The following is an 8,789-nucleotide window of genomic DNA, read 5'->3' as shown; positions in this document are numbered from 1 at the left end:
GCCACTGTGCCTGGCCTCTATTTTTTGAATTTTTGTAGAAACGGGTTTTGCCATGTTGCCCAGGCTGGTCTTGAACTACTGAACTCAAAAGTGATCTACCTGCCTTGACCTCCCAAAGTGCTGGGATTATAGGCATGAGCCACTGTGCCCGGCCAACACTGGTGCTCTTTCATGTTTCAAATGAATAGTGGGACATTTATTTTTGAATTTTGAGGAAAATGAATCACAGAAGAATTGTGTTCAAAACAACAGTTGGGGTAAAAACACACCAAGCATACCTAATTGAAGTTGTAAGTTTCACTTGGTAAAATAAGCTGCAAAAACGAAGGGGGTTTGCACATAGCTCTCTTCTATTTTAGTCTTCTGGGTTGTTTGTAAATTTGCTCATATATATCTTTTGCTAAAGCATTTACCATTACGTGTATAGTCAGTACAAGTTAAAAATTACTAGGAAACTTCAGTCTGGCTCACTTCATCATCTCCTTCATGTCATTGCTCAGACACTGCCTTTGTAGTGACTCTTACCCTTACCCCATCCTGTTTAAGATTGCAGCCCACTTGCCCTCCCTTCATTCCTGAATCCCTTTTTCTTAGTAGCCTGTCCTTTTTCTTTACAATAGCATTGTATTAGTCAATTCTCACACTACTATAAATAAATACCTGAGACTGGGTAATTTATAAAGGAAGAGATTTAATTGGCTCACGATTCCACAGGCTGTACAGGAAGCATAATGGCTTCTGGGGAGGCTTCAGGAAACTTTTAGTCATGGCAGAATGTGAAGGGGAAGCAGGCACGTCTTACATGGCTGGAGCAGGCGGAAGAGAGAGAGAGTGGGAAGGTGCTATACACTTTTAAATAAGCAGATCTCGTGGGAACTTGAGAACAGCACCAAAGGGATGATGTTAAATCATTCATGAAGGATCTACCCCTAAAATCTAGTCACCTTCCACCAAGCCCCACCTCTAACACTGGGAATTAAAATTGAACTTGAGATTTGGATGGGGACACAGATCTAAACCATATCAAGCACGTATCCCCTCTGACTTTATGATATGGTTTGGTTGTGTGCCCACCCAAATCTCATCTTGAATTGAGGCTCCCATATTCCCCACGTATTGTGGGAGGGACCCAGTAGAAGGTAACTGAATCATGGGGGCAGGTTTTTCCTGTGCTGGTCTCATGATAGTGAATAAGTCTCACGAGATCTGATGGTTTTATAAAGGGCAGTTCCCCTGCACACGCTCTCTTGCCGGCCACCATGTAAGATGTCACTTTGCTCCTCCTTCACCTTCCGCCATGTTTGTGTGGCCTCCCCAGCCATGGGGAACTGTGAATCCACTGAACCTCTTTTTCTTTATAAATTACCCCGTTTCGGATATGTCATTATTAGCAGCATGAGAACAGACTAATACACCTTATATGTACATCTCCTCCATATAATTTGTCTATTATGGTTTCTATTTATGGTGTGTCATCTTCTTCAGTACAGCACATGAAGGCAGGGACTTTTGTCTGTTTATATATCCCCAGGACGATAAATTAAAAGTGCCTGCCACGTAGTAGATAATAAATGTGTTGAATGAATGAACTTGGCAAAAGCAGCTACTTTTTGAGATTCCTACTGGTAAAATGACAGATTCTCAATCCTACTGGTTGTTTTTTTAATTGACTCCATTGAGGATGGCAAAATCATCAGTGGTATATAAAGAAAGTAAGTGCGTGAGTTGTGTTGTATACAGTTTTCTGGAACCTCCTTGCTTGTTTGGCAAATAAACAGGGAACTCGGATTCAGATGAAGAGTCATGAGATTATGCAGATATTATCAATGGAACTGGTTCTTTAGATATTAAAATCTAGAGTACTAAATGATAAAAATGCATACAGAGATTTTCAGATACAGACTTGTACATGTAGCTGGTTTTTAACATAAGTGGTTTAAAAGGTTTTCATTGTCACCATTGTGGCCAAAAATATTTCAGAGTATCTGGCTACTGCGGTGATGGAGGATGGATGAGGAAGGAAGTGAAGGCATCAGGATCTCCCATCTTGAGAGAGTTGGATGGTGCTTCAGGGTCATCTAGATGTGAAAGTACATTTCTACTAATCTAAACTTTTTACGAAATGCTGAAACATGAGACAAAGTGATACATTTAATGAAGATAAAGCTTATAATGTTCTAAAGGTTTCAGATAAGCTGATGGTAGTCTTCTATTGAGTTCTAGGGCATAAGGTAGTTTATAAATGGTTATTTCTATTGTTTAAAGATGTATTTGACTTTTAGAATTCAGTGACAATAAAGATGATAAATAATGTCTTAGGAAGATGTTAAGAAACCTAGAAAATACTACAGAAATCGGATATGCCAACTTTTTATATGAGCCTAAGTCCAACCCTTAAATGACTTGCCCAGTATCTATCACACAGCTAGTTAATGGCAGAATTGGGATGAATTTTTGTCACAGATTTTCACTGAAGTATCAATAGGAGAGGAATGTACAAGCCTCTCTTTAGAGATAACCCAGGGAGCAATTATGACCTTGTTTTGAGGTCTGCATTTTGTCTTAAAAATTTCAAAAGTCACGCAGTTATTTCGTCCTAGACGAAGTATTTATGTCTTTCTCTTTTTATGTGTGTAAGTATGTGCATTATTTTAGTCTTGCAAAAATGTGCTTACTTGAGGAAGTTGAGAAAATGAACACAATGACAGATCGTCGTTGATCATTGTCTTAGAAGAAGTGTTAGCAAATCAAAGTTTTAAAGAAACTGAAATGAAGAAATGTATCTACTTGATCTGTTCTAAAATTACATTAGAGGAAATTAATGATAGTGCAGTGAAAATAACTTAGAAAATATTTTAAACCTCAACTTCAGAAGAAAGGATTGTTATTTATGCCATTTCCACATTCTTTGTAAGGGTAGTAAGACGTCATATTTTGTGTCTTTTTGCTAGATGTACTGGTTTTGGCAGCAGTTTTTGAAAAGAGATGATTTATATATATAGTTTATATATATATTTTTTCCTGACGATAAAATTATACTGGTATGGACAAAGACAGCAAACTTCACTGTACCCTTCCCTCTTCACTAGAGATATGATAAAGGTTTTTACTTCTTAATCTTTTATGTAAATTGAGCTTTTGCAGCACATGGTTAAATGAGATTTATCATGCAACTGAGTTGTAACTCAATTTCAGTATGCTCCAAAATGTAGATTTCACAGTTGATTAGAAAGCAGGTGTACTATTGGGAGCACTGCGCTGGCAGTCAGGAGGCTTTGACTTAATTTTTATCGGCAAAATTAGAGTATTACAGTGGTAATGAAGTATTGGGTCTTTTTTGGCTCTACAAGCTTATGGTCTGTATTTGTTCATGATATGCTTAGTGCTTCCGTACAGATACTTTCTAAAATTCACATTTACAAATAGTGTGTGTGTATTTCACATTTCAGTGGCTCCTTGTAACAACAGTTCCCTTGAGATGACTATCTGAGAACCAGGGCCCCTTGCTTTATCCTTGTCAGCGGGTTTTCCTGTGTGACTACCAGAAAAGTCATTATGTAAGAACTTGCTGTGCAGTCACTGGTGGCTCGTGAAGGGCCTTTTTCTACTATGCAGGGTGAACTGTATGAGACTTGTAGCAGTTTTTGAGAAAAAAACCTCCTGAGACCTGAGGATTTTTAAGTGGGCCTGGAATCTTTAGGAAGTGGACAGTAGCTACCCTTGAGCAGTTTGCCATGTGGGGTCCTTACATCACCATTGGAAGCAGCTGCCTGAATTTTTATTGTCTTGCACTAGCAGGTTTTCCAGTGCTTTAAGGATTTAAGATTTAGTTGGGCAGCACTGTATGCACAATTGTTTTACCATGCTAGTATCATGTACTAGTGGTCTTTTCTCACTGAAGGCATACTGTTGCGTGTGATATTTTCAGTTAAATGTGTCACACTAGCTAATTTAGTAGCTTTAGGTGGATATGCAGACATACCCTACAGAAATATTGGATTCATACTCCATTCTGGCAGTGTCACATATTTAGAAGTTCAAATGTGGTCTCTGTTGGCGGCCTGTCATGGCAAATGGTGAGCACCGTGTGGCTGGGGAAGAGATGCCACTGTGGTCGAGGTAATGGGCGGAGCCAGCATGTGTGTTGCCCCTGGAGCTTTGTACTTGACAGATGAGTTTGCTGTTTTTTTAGAAACTCAGCTGTACAGTCAGAGATAGCTTTAATGTCCTTGAATTATTTTGCGATTTAGCTCTTACTATTTTTCACATCTTTCGGATTTGAAGTTTTAAAAAATGGGCAGCTTGATCAAGTATGGTTGAGATAGAATAAGCCAAAGGTTCCTTGTGAAGACTTACTTTGAGGCTAGAGAAAGCCTTTATGCCTCTTTCATTCCACTAAGGTATGGCAGTGTTAAAGCAGATGGAAGGGGTTTGAGCTGAAGTTGTGTGAAAGCTTCACCAGCCAATTGGCTGACTCTAATGGTGAGACAGGAAGAACCACCCACGTTTTCCATTTTGGATTTGAATCACAGAAAACAGGTTTCCTGCAGAAACCATTTGGCTTTAACAAATTTACAGAAATTTCATCTTTGATCAAATTGATATTTTTATCTGCATTGTACATGTATCTCAAATTAATTATTTCCCCCTTTTCAATCTTTGCATGTATTTCAGATTATTTCCCCCTTTTCAAACTTTAGGTGACATTTCCAATTACAATCTCCAGTAGTATTGACCGTAGTCTGATTTGCAAGATTTTTATGAAAAGTAGAATCAAAGGACTATACTTTCAGGTAAAGATCTAATTTCACTTTATCTTAATAATTCACAGATACTTTTGCAGGAGTCTGGAGTTTCTCGGGCTTCTGTAATAGAAGTATATGTGAATTTTTTGAAAGGTGGCAGATTGAATTCTCCAGACAGATTTCCATCTGTTTGGTATTAACTGAGGTGTCAGTGGGGTTGGTTACTTAAAACAATTAGAGAAGCAATATATAATGGCAATTACACACACACAACACACACACACACACACACAGTCTCATTTAAAATGGCTTATAAAGCTGTATTTACCTTTTTTGGGAAAGGGATCATCCTTTCTTCTAATACTTATCACCTTCATCCCATGATTGATTGATCAATCTGTCATCAGTCAATCTGTTTTCTGTTTGCTTAAAGCTTAAAGACATGGATGGTTTTAAGAATAATTTCTCTACCTCTCTGTGGCATACCGAAGTACTATAATAGTTCTGGGTATGCGAAGATTGTAGAAGAAGATTTGTACTTGAAATAATTTGGAATTTACAGAGCTTGTATTTAGAAATGAGTTTTCCCCAGGAGGAAAGGGAACTATGCCAAACAAAGAAACAACGTATTCACCCTCGCCTCCCATCCAGAAAACCATATTGCATAGAAAAAATTGTGCTGAGTTGAGATTGTCATAGTGTTTCTGGATACAAGTGAAAACATATTTTAGAGAAGTAACACATTGGCTTTTTAAGCAACTACCTAATTTGCCTAATTGATCATGAGGTGCTGAGTCACTTGTAAATTAGTTTTTGAGCCTCTTTAGGATGCTTAATTTTCAAGCTCAAAATGTGTAAAGGTCAATTTTAAATGATTGTCATTGTTTGAAGAGGGGCATTGGCAACTGAGTAAATAATCCACAAATCACTGGTTAGTAATGTGTTGTAGGATGACTCCTATAGCAGATTTAATTTCCCAACTATATTACCAGTTAACAGGAATTAGTTTGCAAAACTTGAATGCACCAGCAAAGTGTCAGCCCAGAAATGGGCTTGGGATTTATAACAAGGTATAGATGATGTGTGGACCTATTTTCTTTCTCATCCCGGAATCAGCCTTAATCAGATCCTGTAGTTAGTTCTTTACTGGTTTCCCTCCATCAGTTCTTTCCTGTTTCCCTTGCTAGAACACTTCAGGGCCTCCTCCTTATCTACAGCAGTGGTTCCGAAACTCTTCTGGTCTCAGAAACCTTTTACGCTGTTAAAAATTATTAGGGACTCAGGAGAGTTTTTGTTTATGTCTGTTACATTCATGACTATTTACTGTATTAGAAGTATTAAAATGGAGAAAATGTAAAACCTAAGAATATACAAGCACACATGGCTTAGTTGCAGAATGATGGCATCATCACAGTCCTGTGGCTTCTGGCAAACACTGTACTCTTATGGGAGTGAAAAAGGAGAGTGACGTTATTTTTGAAAGTTAGATTTATCAAGGTTTAATTTATATTCAGGGAAATCTACTCCTTTTAATGTAAATACATATGGTTGTAAATATAGTACAGATATGAAACATTTCCATCTTTCCCAAATGTTCCTCTCCCCAACCCCTGCACCCTCTGACCTATTTTCTCTCCCCACCCATAGTCTGGCCATTTCATGACTGTTGTATAAATGGAATCATACAGTATGTAGCCTTTTGAATCTGGCTTCTTTCATTTAACATAAGACATTTGAGAGTCAGTTGTGTTGTGTGTGTCACTGATTTATTATTATTTTTATTGCTGAGTCCTGTCCCAGTATATGAATAGATCACAGTTTGTGCACTTACCAGTTAAAGGATATCTGGGTTGTTTCTAATTTTTGGTGATTATGTGTCTTGGTTTTATTATTAAAATCATTATGACCTTGCAGACTCCTCAGAGCTCTGAGACCTCTTGCCAAGAACCTCTGGCCTACAGCACATCATCTGCATATTCCAGCAGAACGTCAATTTTTTTTTGAGACAGAGTCTCACTCTGTAGCCCAGGCTGGAGTGCAGTAGTGCGATCTTGGCTCACTGCAATCTCTGCCTCCTGGGCTCAAGCGATTCTTGTGCCTCAGCCTCCCCAGTAGCCAGGACTACGGGCGCATGCCACCACGCCTAGCTAGTTTTTGTATTTTTAGTAGAGGACGGGTTTCACCCATGTTGGCCAGACTGGTCTCGAATTCCTGGCTTCAAGTGATCCACTTGCCCCTTCCCAAAGTGCTGGGATTATAGGCATGAGCCACCATCCCCAGCCAATTTTTTTTTTTTCTTGTTAACCAGGCTGGAGTGGAGTAGTGCGATCACGGCTCACTGTAGCCTTGACCTTTTGGGCTCAAGCCATCCTCCCATCTCAGCCTCCTGAGTAGCTGAGACCACAGGCACATCACCATGCCTAGCTAATTCTTACAGGGTCTCACCATGTTGCACAGGCAGGTCTCGAACTCCTGGGCTCGAGCAATCCTCCTGCCTCAGCCTCCCAAAGTGCCCCAGCTCATCCCATTACAGGCGTGAGCCACCCTGCCGGGCCTAGAACATCTTGAATTACTTGCCTGCATATGCTGTGCCCCACTGTCGATAATGCCAAAATCTAGCTCAAGAGTCTCCTTTGCACAGCCTTTTCGAAGCCCTCTTTTCACTATTTCCTATAGGCACTTTGAGACCCTGAAGTTTAGTCATGACTGCCTTTGTGTCATCTGTGTGCCTTTTCTCACTGCTCAGAAGTTGTTTGATGACATGGTAGTTTCTCAGCTTCTCTCTATCCCAGTGGAGCATACAAGTTTAGTACATGTTTGAATTAATAAATAATAATTCCTTTGCATTTCTAAGGCATTTTGTTGTTTATATATTATTGCATTCATCCTTCATTTCAACTATGTGAAGTATGTAGCACAAGTGGTTTTTAACATCTTTTATTTTTATCAGGCAAGTCTATTAAGTCTTTTTTTTTTTTTTTTTTTTTTTGAGGCAGAGTCTGGCTCTGTCGCCCAGGCTGTCATGCAGTGCTGAGATCTTGGCTCACTGCAACCTCTACCTCCCTGGCTCAAGCCGTCCTCCTACCTCGGCCTCCTGAGTAGCTGGGACTACAGTTGTATGCCAACATGTCTGGTTAATTTTTTTTTTTTTGTAGAAATGGTGTTTTGCCATCTCGCCCAGGCTGGTCTCGAACTCTTGAGCTCAAGCCATCCTCCTGCCTCTGCCTTCCAAAGTGCTGGGATTACAGGCATGAGCCACTGTGCATGGCCAGGGCTACTAAGTCTTAAAGCTGTGGTTCTTGAATAACCTGGGGAGCTTTTAATAGAAGTCCTGATAGCCCAGACCAATTAAGTTCTTAATCTCTAGAGTTCAGGCCTGGGTGTTAGTACTTTTTAAAAGCATCACTGTTGAATCTGTTGTGTAGCTACAGATAATTACTGGTGTGGAGTTTGACTTACCATGAAGTCTTAGTGGTGGTGTAGTCACGACTAGAATCCAGGTCTTTTGACTGCTGTTCTACTGCCTTTTCCTCTGCACTTTGAACTTTCACAGGAACCAGAAGCACTGCAGAGAGAGAGAATGCCTTGGTATAGATGCCAGTGTTTTCAGTTTTTGGAGGTGCTGTAGCATAAACACTGAATTTAGAGTCAGGGGACCATGTTTCTGTTTTGGCTCTGCATTTACTGTTTTATTTTATTTATTTATTTTTTTGACATGGAGTCTTGCTCTGATGCCCAGGCTGGAGTGCAGTGGTGCGATCTAGGCTCACTGCAAGCTCTGCCTCCCGGATTCACGCCATTCTCCTGCCTCAGCCTCTTGAGTAGCTGGGACTACAGGCGCCCATCACCATGCCCCGCTAATTTGTTTTTGTATTTTTAGTAGAGACGGGGTTTCACCCTGTTAGCCAAGATGGTCTCGATCTCCTGACCTCATGATCCACCTGCCTCGGCCTCCCAAAGTGCTGGGATTACAGGCGTGTGGCTCTGCATTTATTAACTGTGGATTAATAACTACTTTCTGTTGAGTCTGTTATCTCTTTAAAA

Source organism: Mandrillus leucophaeus, unplaced genomic scaffold, assembly GCF_000951045.1.
Source record: "Mandrillus leucophaeus isolate KB7577 unplaced genomic scaffold, Mleu.le_1.0 Scaffold246, whole genome shotgun sequence".
NCBI lineage: Eukaryota > Metazoa > Chordata > Mammalia > Primates > Cercopithecidae > Mandrillus > Mandrillus leucophaeus.
This window is presented reverse-complemented; position numbering follows the sequence as displayed.